Source organism: Acinonyx jubatus, chromosome B3, assembly GCF_027475565.1.
Source record: "Acinonyx jubatus isolate Ajub_Pintada_27869175 chromosome B3, VMU_Ajub_asm_v1.0, whole genome shotgun sequence".
In the NCBI taxonomy this organism is placed as follows: Eukaryota; Metazoa; Chordata; class Mammalia; order Carnivora; family Felidae; genus Acinonyx; species Acinonyx jubatus.
This window is the reverse complement of record NC_069386.1, coordinates 57,151,531-57,164,905: the sequence shown is the minus strand read 5'-3', so window position 1 is coordinate 57,164,905 and position 13,375 is coordinate 57,151,531. Positions and strand designations below refer to the sequence as shown.

General features: G+C 40.4%; 1 protein-coding gene and 1 pseudogene across 1 annotated transcript in view; both read left to right on the top strand.

Moving 5' to 3' along the window:
- Window positions 1-13,375, top strand: part of BLOC1S6 (biogenesis of lysosomal organelles complex 1 subunit 6) — a 127,652-nt gene that overhangs the window by 55,449 nt on the left and 58,828 nt on the right. The window lies entirely within an intron of this gene.
- On the top strand, window positions 2,283-6,185 carry LOC128315954 (cAMP-regulated phosphoprotein 19-like; annotated as a pseudogene).

The following is a 13,375-nucleotide window of genomic DNA, read 5'->3' as shown; positions in this document are numbered from 1 at the left end:
GCCAGATTCAACAGCCGGATACTTAACCTACTGAACTACGCAGGCACCTAAGGATAAATGAAGTCTTTTAAATAATTTATTGAAAGCCACGTTATTAGAAGATGGTGGACTCAAGGTTTGCATTCAGGTTTCCCCCAGCCCAGTGCCCATCATCTTTCCATCCTGACATTTTCTTCCCTTCTTATGCTTTGTAGCTGGTGGTGCTGGGAAGGGCACATGTATCACATTTTCACTCTTGTAACCTCCCGAGTGAACAGCCAACTATGATGACTAGTTGCCCATTTTGGCTAATGGCTCCTCAGTGTCATAGCAAAGTTCCATCAGAACTCATGTGGGTTGTAAAGTATTACCCTTTCGCTTAAAACCACTCATCATCCATCCATCCAACCAATATGTCTATTTTTTTAAGTTTGTTTGTTTGTTTGTTTGTTTGTTTTTGAGAGAAAGAGAGCAAGCAGGAGGGGCAGAGAGAGAGGGAGACAGAATCTCAAGCAGGCTCCGCACCATTGGCACAGAGTCAGATGTGGGGCTTGAACTAGACACTTAACCTACTGAGCCACCCAGGTGCCCCTAACCAATATTTCTCAACAGGCTGTCTCACTCCGTTTGGGCTGCTATAACAAAATACCACAGGCTGGGTGTCATAGAAACAGCAGAAATCTACTTCTCACAGTTCTGGAGGCTTAGAAGTCCTAGATCAAGGGGCACCTGGGTGGCTCAGTCAGTTGACCATCTGACTCTTGGTTTCAGCTCAGGTCATGACCTCACGGTTCGTGGGTTCAGGCCCCATGTCAGGCTCTATGCTGACAGTGCAGAGCCTGCTTGGGATTCTCTCTCTCTGCCCCTCCCCTGCTTGCTCTCTCTCTCTCTCTCTCTCTCTCTCTCTCTCAAAATAAATAAATAAACAAACAAAAAAAAGTCCAAGATGAAGGCACTAGCAGGGTCATCTTCTGGTGAGGACCCTCTTCCCGATTCATAGCCATTGCTTTTTCACTGTGTCCTCACAGAGTAGGGAGGGTAGGGAGGTCTGTGGGGCCTCCTTTGTAAGAACATGAATCCCATTCATGAGGGCTCCGTCCTTGTGTCGTAATCACCTCCCAAAGTCTCCATCTTGTAACGTCATCACTTCGGCATTAGGATTCCAACTGGTGACTTTTGGGGGACACACACATTCAGATCATAGCAGAGATTGTATACCAGACACTGTGCTATGTGTTGAATGTGTCTTAGGCCAAAGAAATGTGTCTTTAGTGCCTAAAATTAGTTTAAAATGAAGACATTGGGGGTGGGGGGTGCACCTGGGTGGCTCAGTCGTTCAAGCTTCTGAGTCTTGATTTCGGCTCACGTCATGATCTCACAGTCTGTAAAGTTGAGCCCTGTGTCAGGCTCTGCACTGACAGTGTGGGGCTGCTTGGAATTCTCTTCCCTCTCTCTGCCCCTCCCCCACTTACACACATGTGCGCACTTTTTCTCTCTCAAATAAAATTAAATAAATAAATAAATAAATAAATAATAAAATTAAGGCACTGGGTAGTTAATAGAAGAGGCATTTGGAGAGGAGGGCTTGGAGGTAGGGAAGATGGAGAGAAAGGATGGGAAAGAGAAGAACTTCCTATGAAATCACTGCCTTGGGGACCCATGGGTCAGGAGGAGGCCAGTGGGTATGGCGAGGAAGGCAAGGGGAGATGAATGAGATTCTCACACACCAGGATAGAAGTGATAAGGTGGAACCAGCAGAATTTCTCTCTGGCATGACACACTGCCTCTGTTAGTGTGGCTTATGATTTTCGGTTCCCTTTCCAACAGCCAGTACTTTCCTAGCTCTCTGACATTCTTGTTTTCTCTTTCCCAAGCCAGCATAGATGATACCTTTGCATTGGTGTTCTCTGTCTGGGTAGCATCCCCATTTATCTTGATGGCCTACCAGAATTGCTGCAGTGACAGCCTGTTTCACTGTGTAGAAGGCTCTTACTTCATTTCTGCTTTAGTTGTGTGTGTGTGTGTGTGTGTGTGTGTGTGTGTGTATGCACAGTGTGTGCGTGTGTAGGCACATGAGAAGTGAGAGCACCTGGATTGTTGTAGTTCAGACCATGCTCACACAAAGGGATCCTGGTGACCAGAAGAGTCCTCACAGGCACATCCACCTCAGTGCGTTCACTGTGCATCAGAGTCAGAAACTTGATTTTGTTGACACTCTGAGAATATATTCATCTCCTATTAACTAGCTCACAGAAAGTAATAAATACAAAGCAGAATATTGAGGGTGTGTAGGAAAGTGTACATATGTTTTAGAGATCCATACTGAAATGAGTAGGGATGAAGTGACTTGGGTCTATCTATCTATCTGCTTTAAAATATTTTAGTTGTGGGGCACCTGGGTGGCCCAGTCAGTTAAGTGTCTGACTTCCATTCAGGTCATGGTCTCACAGTTTGTGGGTTCGAGCCCTGCATCAGACTCTGTACTGACAGCTCAGAGCCTGCAGCCTGCTTCAGATTCTGTGTCTCCCTCTCTCTCTGCCCCTCCCCTGCTCATACTCACTCTCTCTCTCTCTCTCTCAAAAATAAATAAACATTTAAAAAAAATTTTAAGTGAAGCAGGTGTGGGAAAATCTTGATAATAATGATTGAATTTGGTTAATGGGTATTTTATACTATTTGTACCTTACATATGTTATATACTAATTATATTATTTCCCTACTTCTGTGTGTTTGAAATTTTTCTTAACATGAAAATTAAAACAATAAAGGAAATGACAGTAATTTACAGAAAGAAATACAAAATTGTCAGGTTACCTTGTGCAAGTTAAGTTAACAAGGAATCCAAGGCGGAGAGCTAAGTCGATGTAAGACTGTTGGGTCACCCAGACAATGACATATTCCTGTCTGCAACCAGGCGCTCCTCTCTCCCCTTCTGCTCTCATGTCCCGGGACCTAATTCCTGGGACTATCTCAGAAACTTAGAAATCTGATTCCTACATCCACGGCTGCTCCCATCGCACTCCCTGTCCCCTGTCAGATACTTAAATCCTGCTCCAGGCTGAGGGGATTGGTGCCTCTATTGCTACCACCCCTGGCAACAGGTATCTATCTCTCCCGCTTGCAGCTTCTAGTTTTGCTTTAGGACTGCCCATTCTTGGGGTACATGAGAGACCCTGCTAACTCAAATGCTGGTTCAATTTCCACTCCTGCTGGCACCCCCATCCCATCAGATCTCTTAGGGGCTTGAAACCTGAGAAGCAGCAAGGCATGGGCACAGGGAGGATTCCTGACCTCGCGGCCTGACCTATCTGCCGGGCTCTGCCTTGTTTGCCAGGCACCAGCTCCAGGAATGGCACAGATGGCTAAAGGGAAAGGCACTAAGGATGCCTCATTTTCAAAGGCACAATTTATTTAATTTGATTCTTATTCAGATCTGTGAGATATAGTTATCATTCCTACTTGAAGAGATAGGGAACTAGGGCACTGTGAGGTTTAGCAGTGTGTTTACAGTCACAGAGTTAATCTGCAGCAGGACCATGGTGTGAACTGAGGCATTCCCATCCCCTGAAGGAGTTTATCGGTGTCTAAATCCAAGTTATTACTAAACTACTGTATTTCTCAAATTAAACTAGTGTTTGTAGCAACCAGGTTGTGTTACCGCAAAAGATGATTCGTTACTAGCAGCAGGTTGGAATTATTCAACAGCTAAATGCCGTATTTCATTTTCATCCATGTGTTGAATTTACTAATTTTTACAAAATGTTTATTTATTTATTTTGAGAGAGAAAGAGCAGGGGAGGGGCAGAGAGAGAGAATCCCAAACAGGCTCGACAATCAGCGTGGAGCCCGACTCAGGGCTTGATCCCAGGACCAACCATGAGATCATGGCCTGAGCCAAAATCAAAAGTCAGATGCTTAACTGACTGAGCCACCCAGGCACCCCTGAATTTACAAATTTAAATAAAACGGTCCTGATTTTTCATTATGAGGAGTTAATAACTAATATCTATAGTTGATAAATCAAGAAAAAAGGGTGTAAATATATTACATATAGTTTCAGTGGTAAACAGTAGTAGAATTTAAAACAGAAACTATTGGGGCCCCTGGGTGGCTCAGTGGGTTAAGCATCTGACTTCAGCTCAGGTCATAATCTCACTGCTCGAGAGTTTGAGCCCCACTTCGGGCTCTGTGCTGACAGCTCAGAGCCTGGAGCCTGTTTTGGATTGTGTGTCTCCCTCCCTTTCTCTCTGCCCCTCTCCTGCTCACACTGTGTCTCTTTCTCTCAAAAATAAATAAATGTTAAAAAAATTTAAAAACCCAAAAAACAGAAACTATTGATAAAAAACCTCTGAGTAATGGGTGTGGCAGTGATGTGGTTGGTGGGGATGAGAGGTAGGAGATGTTTTTGTTTCTCATTTTACACACATCTATACGGTCTGAATTTTTAAAAATATGGGCAAGTTTTACTTGTATAGATTAAAAATAATAGTTTAAAAATAGAAAAAGAAGTGAAATACAATGAAACGTATCCCCTCAATGAGTGATTGCTGAAATTGTCATATGTAATACTATGTAGCCAATGGAAATTTTAAGTAGGAAAGGTAAATCAAGAATGATGTGGTTAGGATAATACCTAATCACGTATATACTGCGTGTAGGTATATGTGCATACAAACAGGAAGGATACATGTCAAAGTGATACCAAAGTGTAGGGATGAGGGGTGAGGAGGAGAGGAGGATTCTGATGATTAACTGCATTCACTTCTATATACGGCTTGATTTTTTTTGAGGGGCATGTACTGAATATGAAAGTGTGCAGAATATTTTGCAGGTTCAAAGCTACAGCGATTCTGAGTGTTCCCTCTTTTCCTCTTTGCCACAGAACAGCCAAATGTGATTGCACTGTGTTACATATAAGTGTCAGGATCTTACACTTGATTTATAGTGAAGAAATTCACTGTTCCTAAATATTGTTACAAAAGAGAAGTTTGTGAATTGCATTATTCCACTCTCAGGCCTTAATGTCACCACAGAGCTGACCAAGTCTGATTCATGGTTTTTTTTTTTGTTTTTTTTGTTTTTTTTGTTTTTGTATTGTTACATTTCCTTCCTTTGCTTGGTTTCGACCAAGGGTGTGTGGGGTTTAAATCTCCAAATCCAGTATCTCATGACTGTAACAAGGTATGTATCCCACTTTAGAGTCCTGGACTTGGAGTCTTTAACCCTGATACTTGATAGAATCCTTCTGATGAAGAGAAGCAGGGGAAGAGGAAGCAGTATGTCCATGGAGGTCCCCAAGGCAGCCTCCACGGAGGAGTAGAAGGCAATGGAAGATAAAGTGACGAGTCCAGAGAAAGCCGAGGAAGCAAAATTAAAACCAAGGTATCGTCATCTGGGACAAAAGCCTGGAGGTTTAGATTTCTTAAGGAAACGATTGCAGAAAGGGCAAAAATACTTTGATGCCAGGGATTACAACCTGGCTAAAACACAACTGAAAAGCAAGCAGCTTCCTACTGCAGCTCTGACTAAGACAAGTCACTGATGACCGCATTCCCACTCCACAGAAACTTCCTCCACAGAAACCATCCCTTGCTGCCAGCAAGCTGGCTGGCTGATTAAAAGAGCTGAACTGCATGGATCTTCTAATTCTCATTATTTCTCCTTGTTATTTCTCTGCTTTTCATTTCCTTTCATTCACTAAGTCATTTGAGAAAGAGCTTTGCAGGTAGCAGTAGTGTGTGTTGCTATTGTAAGGAAATATACGCGTGGAGAGTTTTTGATTAGTTTAACAGTGCGCTGATAAAGAGAACGTGTTTGAGCAACATAAAGTAATCTGCTTGAAAATAATTGTGTATATTACCTAACTCCTAGTGTAGGACTGGTTCCAACAAGTAACAAGCAAGTTTTATGATTGTAATGTTTTGGCTTTCTTTAATTCATCTTAATTCAGCTCTGTATGTTACTCTTATTTAAAATAACCACGGGGTGTCTAGGTGGCTCAGTAGGTTAAGCCTCCGACTTCAGCTCAGGTTATGATCTCACAGCTCCTGAGTTCAAGCCCCATGTCGGGGTCTGTGCTGACAGCTCAGAGCCTGGAGCCTGCTTCGGATTCTGTATCTTCCTCTCTCTCTCTGCCCCTCCCCACCCATTTTTTTTTTTCTCTCTGTCTCTCTCAAAAAATAAACATTAAAAAAATAAAATAAATAAAATAACCTCTATTGTATTAATTTCTTTTGCATTTTCCTTTTGGATTTTTTTTTAATTTTTTTTTAATGTTTATTTATTATTGAGAGACAGAGCATGAGCAGGGGAGGGGCAGAGAGAGAGGGAGACACAGAGTCTGAAGCAGGTTCCAGGCTCTGAGCTGGCAGCATAGAGCCCCTGGCGGGGCTTGAACTCACAAACTGTGAGATCATGACCTGAGCCGAAGTCAGACACTTAACTGACTGAGCCACCCAGGCGCCCCTCCTTTTGGAGTTTGTAAAACAGAAGTTTAAGACCACAAGTTGGAAGAAAGGTCACATTCTTCAAACAAAAATAGATGGGGCTCTGAAAGATTTGTATCTCTGTGCTTGAACTTGAATGTCCTTAAACCTGTTTCAGCTCTAATAGAATTTTACTTGGGCAGTATTTGCCTGATCTGGTGTAACTTATATGACTCTAGTGCTTAACAGCTGCTGTTCTTATTCAGTTCTATAGTGTTAGAATATCTTTTGTTAAAGAGATGAATAAAATACTCATGTGCATCGACTGTTGAATTCACTTTTGTGCCATTTTTGTAAATACAATAGTTTTGCGCACACACACACACACACACACACACACACACACAAAGAATCCTTTTGTGATTCAATTTTTTTTGTATTTTACTTTATCGTGGAAAGAACAGTTAACATAAGATTTACCCTCCTAACAAATATTTTGTGATTTTTTTTTAATGTTTATTTTTGAGAGAGAGAGAGACGTGCACACACACACACACACACACACACACACACACACACAGAGTGTGAGCAGGGGAGGGGCAGAGAGAGAGGGAGACACAGAATCTGAAGCAGGCTCCAGGCTCTGAGTTCTCAGCACAGAGCCTGACACAGGGCTTGAACTCATGAACAGTGAGATCATGGCCTGAGCCAAAGTCAGATGTTTAACCAGCTGAGCCACCTAGTTGCCCCTACCCTCCTAACAGCTTTTTAAGCGTTGATATATTATTGTTGACTATAGGTACAGTGTTGTATGGTAGTTCTCTAGAACTTACTCATTTTTTTAAATGTTCATTTATTTATTTATTTTGAGAGAGAAAGAGAGAGAGTGTGGATGGAGGAGTGGCAGAAAGAGGAGAGAGAGAATCCCTCTCATAGGGATTGAGCCTGACATAGGGCTTGATCTCACGACCCTGGGATCATGACTCAAGCCAAAATCAAAAGAGTCAGATGCTCAACTGACTGAGCCACCCAGGTGCTTCATCATCTTTGCTTTTAATAAAAGAAGTTAAATTTATAAACACTTAAGATAACTTGGGAAATGTATAGTAAAAACTAACGAAATCCACAAATTACAGAGGTTTTGCTAAAGTGCAAACTGTCAGCAAACTGCCAGCAAACTGCAAAATTTGTCATATCCAATGTATTTAATCTGAGTGGTAATTTTTCTAACAAAACTCAGTTGGAGGACAGCTGATATATCAGTGCTCTTGATGGAAATAACAAGTGTGGTATTGTGGCTAAGAAAGGAGAATGCGAGTCGGTGCATGTTTTCATCATACAAATCTCCTGGTTGATCCTCTTTATCTCCATCAGGAAAATATATAGGGAATGGTAGTTTTTTATTTTTTAATCTTTTTAATGTTTATTTATTTTTGAGAGAGAGACACCCACACAGAGTACGAGTGGAGGAGGGGCAGAGAGAGAGGGAGACACAGAATCCAAAGCAGGCTCCAGGCTCTGAGCTGTCAGCACAGAGCCCGACGCGGGGCTCAAACTCGAACTGTGAGATTATGACCTGAGCTGAAGTTGGGCACATAACCGACTGAGCCACCCAGGCACCCCGGAAATGGTAGATTTTTACAGAAATACTTAGATGAAGACAGTTTAGAATCTCTGATAGTCACTGAGCTGTTGTTATGTCCTGGTAGAGAGTCATTTACATAGATTACATTGTGTGTTGTGTCCACACTTAGGGTCCATATGCTGTTCATCTATGCTTCCCATTTGTCCAGCCTGTTTTAGTTCCAGGCCAGAATGGAAGCATTCTTGTTTGATAGAGCTTCAAGTCTCCTGTGGATTTTCATTTAATGTAAGTAGCAGGCTGGTCTTCAAATCCCCATCTTTTCATGGCACCTTGAAGCCTTCACCAATAGTTTTTACTGTGGCATTCACATACTGTCCTGGGTGAAAGTGAGCAGCATGAAGAGGAATGCCTGGCTTAATTACAGCTGATTGCTATGGCTAGAACTTCCAGTACTAGGTTGAATCAAAGTGGTGAGAGTGGACATCCTTGTCTTGGAGGAAAAACTCTCGATTTTCCACCATTGAGTATGATGTTAGCTTTGAGGTTTTCATATATGGTCTTTAGTATGTTGATGTATGCTCCCTCTGGCCCTACTTTGTTGAGAGTTTTTATCATGGGTGGATGTTGTACTTTGCTTTTTTTAACAAATGGTTTTTCTGCATCTACTGAGATAATTATATGGTTTTTATCCTTTCTCTTATTAATGTGATGTATCACATTGATTGATTTGCAAGTATTGAACCACCCTTACATCCCTGTAATAAATCCCACTTGGTGATGGTGAATGATTTTATTTTAAGTACTGTTGGATTCAGGGGCAACTGGGTGGCTCAGTTGGTTAAGATAGGGCTCTGCGCTGATAGCACAGAGCCTGCTTGGGATTCTCACTCTCTCTCTCTCTGCCCCACCCCCTTCCTCTCCCCTCCCCTCCTTTGTGTACGCACACTCTCTGTCTCAAAATCAATAAATAAACTTAAAGAAAGAAGTACTGTTGGATTCAGTTTGTTAATATTTTTTGAGGATTTTTGCATCTATGTTCATGAGAGATATTGGCCTGTAGCTTTCTTTTTTTGTAATGTCTTTTGGTATCAGGGTAATGCTGGTCACATAGAATGAATTTGGAAGCTTTTCTTTGTCTTTTGTTTTTTGCAATAGTTTGAGAAGAGTAGGTATTGACTCTTCTTTAAGTGTTTGATAGAATTCACCTGTGAAGCCATCTGGTCCTGGACTTTTGTTTGTTGGGAGCTTTTTTTGTCTTCTTTGTTGGGAGTTTTTCTTTTGAGAATTTTTTTTGGGTGCCTGGGTGGCTCAGTCAATTAAGTATCTGACTCTTGATTCTGGCTCAGGTCATGATCTGGCAGTTGGTGAGTTCAAGCCCCATATCAGGCTCTGCACTGACAGCATGGAGCCTGCTTGGGATTCTCTCTCTCTCTGCACCCCCCCCCCCCCACCCCGCCACTGCTCATGCTCTCTTTCTCTCTCAAAGTAAATAAATAAATGAACATTTTTTTTTTTAAAGCCAAAATGGAGAGTCACACACTTAACCGACTGAGCTACCCAGGCACCCCTGCTGGGAGTTTTGATTACTGATTCAATCTCATTGCTAGTAATTAGTCTGTTCAAATTTTCTATTTCTTTCTGATTTTGTTTTGGAAGGTTAGATGTTTCTAGGAATTTATTCATTACTTCTAAGTTGTCCAATTCATTGGCATATAATTTTTCATAATAGTCTCAAAATCTTTTCTTTTTCTGTGCTTTCAGTTGTTATTTTGCCTCTCATTTCTGATTTTATTTGAGTCTTTCTTTGTTACATTACTTAGTCAAAGGGCTTGTCAATTTCGTTTTTCATTTCAAAATATCTACTGTTAATTTTGTTGATTTTTTTCCCATTTCTTTTTTTAAATTTATTTCTGCTCTAATTTTTGCTGTTTCCAGACTTTTGCTAAATTTGGGCTCAATCTTTTTCTAGCTCTTTGTGGTACAAATTACTTACTTGAGATTTTTCTTCTTTTTAATCTAGGCATTTATTGCTATCAACTTCCCTCTCAGCACTGCTTTTGCTGCATCCCTTAAGTTTTGGTAGGTTGGGTTTTTATTTTTCTTTGTCTTGAGGTATTTTCTAATTTCCTTTTTGACTTATTCTTTGAACCAGTGGTTGCTTAAAAGTTGTTTAACTTCCACATATTTGTGAATTTCCCAATTTTCCTTTTGCTGTTGATTTCCAGTTTTATTCTATTGTGATTAGAAAAGATACTTGGTATGGTTTCAGTCTTCTTAATTTGTTAAGACTTGTTTTGTGACCTGACATGTGATCTCACCTGGAGAGAGACCCATGTGCCCTTGAGAAGATTATGTTTTTTTCTGCTGTTGGCTGGAATGTTCAGTAGGTATCTGTTAGGTCCATTTGGTCGATAGTGTTTTTCACTTATAGTGATCTTCTATCTGGATGTTCTGTTCATTATTGAAAATGGGGATTAAAGTCTCCTGCTGTGATTGTATTCCTGTCTATTTCTCCCTTCAGTTTTGTCAGTTTGCTTGATATATTTGGATGCTTTGATGTTGAGTGCATATATACTTGAAATTGTTTTATCTTTGTGGTATATTGACCCTTTTCTCACTGTATAATGTCCTTCTTTGTCTCCTGTGACAATTTTTAATTTAAATTCTATTTTGTCTGATGTCAGCATAGTCACTCTAGTTAACAGTTTCCACTTAGCCTGGATTTCTAGCCAAAACACTAGACATGTGTGTGAAGCCATCTTGGATGCCCCAGACCGCTCCATCTGCCAGATGAATATCAAGTTGTCCTCCATGATGCTTCATGGAACAGATTTCTCCAGCTGAGTCATGCTTAAATTCATGACCCATACTTTTATTTTGCAGTAGTTTGTTACACAGCACTCGCTAGCCAGAACAGGAACAACTGACCCCTGTTATCCCCATTTTAGCCCAGCTTTTGGCAGATTAAGCACCATTATGGAGTAATTCATCTTCCTTTACTTCTCTTTTTTCCTTTGGACAGAACTTCAGATATAAAAACATTCTGATCCTTTTGACTAACAGTAAGTATACATATATTTTTACCTAGTTGTGATATCTTTATGCTTATTATTTTCTTCTCCTTTATACTTTAATTTTATCTGATATTTTCATTAAGTCAACAGCTACTGGTCTGTTTTAAACAGCAATAGCATATTCCAGATGTCATAGTAGGCTTATCATCCCTTTTTTGTTGGATTTTGAGAGGTCCCTACCCCTGGGGTTGGGGTGTTTCCACACAGACGGCTCATTTCTTGTTAGTATCCATGTCATTATCTTTGTCCTCTTTTCTTGGCTGGGGCAAACAGCTTGCAGTTAGGTGAGGCCTTCTCCCTGAGTTCTGGCCAATAAAATGTAAACAAACTGATATGTGCCCTTCCAGCCTGCCCCATAAAAAATACTAGTAATAGAGGAAGGCACAGCCATTCAGTGGAAGGAGCAGAGCTCCCACAACCTGCTGACCTCCACAGGGCTGTATGGGGAAGGAGAAATACACTTTGGTTAATGCTTGGAGATTCTCGGGTGCATCTGTTAGAGCAGCTGGCATTATTTACCTTAACTAATAAGGGTATTTTAAATGCCTCTGTTATCAGCATGTACATTAACCCAGCTGACAGAGTGTGACAGTAATTACTACTGACTCCTTCAAGTAATTACTACATTTTGTTTACTTTCAGTAAGTGAATTTCAGGGGTCCTGGTAGTATTTAGAATTTTGAAAGAAAAATTTCACCGGCTTGTCAAAGCTATATCTCTATAGTATCTATATGCAAAACAAAACAAAAAAAGCCTTAAATTAAAAATTGTGTCTTAAAAATAGGGCTGTTAGAGTTACTGTAGAATAGAGATACTAGTGTGTATTTTCTGAAGTCAGACAGTCAAGTGCTTCTGCCATTCATTAGTTCATTCGTTCATTCATTCATTCATTCATTCATTTACATAATCAGTTTGTGCTGGACTTTGGTAACCCAAAGATGAAAGAGACAGATTCATTTCTTTTAGCCATGGTATGTATAATCATGAATTTACCTGGGTGACCATGGGCAAACTCTCTTTAGTTAATCCATTTGTAAAATGAAGGAAATATTACTGTTGTATTCACTGCTAGGATTTTGGTGGCACCTAAATGAGATTAACCACATAACACAGTGCCTGTCATATACTAAGTGCTCAATAAATATACTTCTTTTTTTTTTTTTAAAGCTTACTAACCAATCTTGAGTTAGTTAAGCTGAGTAGTTAAGGACAAACATTTCCAAAGAGGGACCCTTAGCTTTAATTCTTCCCCCAAATAAGCAGCACCAGAACATCTCTAGCTGTCATCTTCCTGAGGGCTTTCCTTGAATTGGGGCTACTGAGTCAATAACATTCTCCACAAAAAGAATTTTATAATATTCATAGATATCCATTATTTCTTTTAGGTAAATGCCTAACAGAATTTCTAGGTTATGGGAGTGCTACATGTATAACTTGATAAGAAACCTCCAGCTTTCCAAAGAGTTTATACCATTTTATACCTCCATTAGGAAAGTATAAGAGGTTACTGCTAATCCTCACCAACATGGGGTATTGTCAGGGTTTCTTTTCATTTAATTTTGTTGAATTCTGATTTATTTTTCTTTTTTTGTTTGTGTTTTTGGTGTCAGAGCTAAGAAATCATTGCCTAATCCAAAGTTACAAATATTTACATCTATTTTTTTCTGTTAGGAGTTCTGTAGCTTTATCTTTTACATATAAATTTATAATCCGAGGTGCCTGGGTGGCTCAGTTGGTTAAGCATCTGAGTTTTGATTTCAGCTCGGGTCACGATCTCATGGTTTGTGGGTTTGAGCCCTGCACTGGGGCTCCATACGAATTCTCTCTCTCTCTCTCCATCTCTCTCCATCCCTTCCCCCACTCATGTCCCCCCCCCCAAAATAAACATTTTAAAAAATCTATAATCCACTTTGAGTTAATTTTTGTGTATGGTGTGAAGGAAGGGCCCAAACTGCATCTTTTACCTGTGGATATCCAGATGTCCCAGCATCATTTGTTGAAAAGGCTATTCTCTTCATTGAATTGTCTTGGCTATTTTGTGGGAAAACAATTGACCACGAATGTGTGGGCTTATTTCTGGACACTCAGTTCTGTTCCATTGATTTATATGCCTATCTTTGTGCATAGTTTTCATTGGAGTAATTCATTGTAGTTCTAACTTGCACTTTGTATGTATTTTCCTGATGACTAATAATTGTGCTGGAAAGTTTCATCTTGTTCATTCCAGTCAATCCCCTTCCTTATCCCCCATAACTAGCCATTGTTTTGATTAGTTTATGTCATAAATCAGTCTTTCCTGTTCTAGAACTTTA